Raw genomic sequence first — 1,214 nt, forward strand, 5'->3', positions numbered from 1 at the left:
GGAGGTCAGTTTTATTTGCTTTGTTTACAGCTAAGCTAACCGGCTTCTTGCCGTTAGCTAGAAGCCGTTAGCTTAGCTAGCTGTATGTTTAACCCCATAAATTGGGGGTGGTTTAATGTAGCAGAAAAAAGGAAATAAGTTAATTTGTAATGATGTCAACCTTTATTTTGTTTAAGTTATAAAACAAAACTTAAACAAGGCGGTATCTACCCTAGCTAACGGTAGATACCGCCTTTAAAAGTAATAACTATTATATCAATGTTACCTGGAAAAATCTGTGTTTGGGCAGACATAAGGAGAACATTTGTGCATCTTTCATCACTTACGTTTATTTTTCAGCTGACAGGCCTGTTTTCCTGCCTCTGACAACCTAATACGTCTCAGTCTTTATGCATGTGATGAAGTCACGGGGTGATTTATAGGTTGGCCGTGTGAGGAAAAGCAGTTTCCATGCTTGGTGGCCCCGGGGAATTTTACCACGGTCTGGACAAAAGCTGTCTGCTTTTAGTGCTACTTTAGCTCCATAAGCAGACAACTCGACTCAGTCTGGCTCACAGAGAACTTTTTGTTCCACGCCGCCGCTGCAAAACCCGTTTTTCATCGAGGCGTCAAGACAGTCAAGGACTCGAGTTCGGCTTGTTTCTGAAAAAAGAGACTAAATATTAAACCATTTAAACCAATTTGCTTTCATTTCAAGCATTCAAACTATTCAAGTGTTTTTTTTTCCCTTCACCAAATTTGACCTTGTGTTTTATTTCCTCACAACACTTTTGCAATGAGAACAATTTTGTTTTAATTCAAGTGTTTTTGAGTAGCATATGTGATTTACGCCAAGTTTAACCACGATAACGACTGGAAAAAACAAATGTAACTACCATAAAGTCATTCTACCATGTGTTGAGGAGACAAAATATTACCTAAATGAAACTCAAAACTTTAAAAAACCTCTCCTCGCGACAGACCGGAAAATGCACAGAGAAACCAGGAGTCAAAAATGGTCATAAGCAGTATCTTCAGTTTCAAAGATTTATAAGCCTTAGTACTAAGGGAGACATTCCTTACCAGCTCACAGCAGGAACACCAGAAGATGTCTGAGCTAAATCACTAAAACATAGCATTTTAACCTAAACAAAGAGCTGGCCCATCCTCCTTCGGTCATCTCTCCGGAACTCTGTATATGGACTTGTTTTTCTCCATCTTCTGCAGGTGGTTTT

The sequence above is a fragment of the Kryptolebias marmoratus genome, linkage group LG23 (genome assembly GCF_001649575.2).
Source record: "Kryptolebias marmoratus isolate JLee-2015 linkage group LG23, ASM164957v2, whole genome shotgun sequence".
Taxonomy (NCBI): Eukaryota; Metazoa; Chordata; class Actinopteri; order Cyprinodontiformes; family Rivulidae; genus Kryptolebias; species Kryptolebias marmoratus.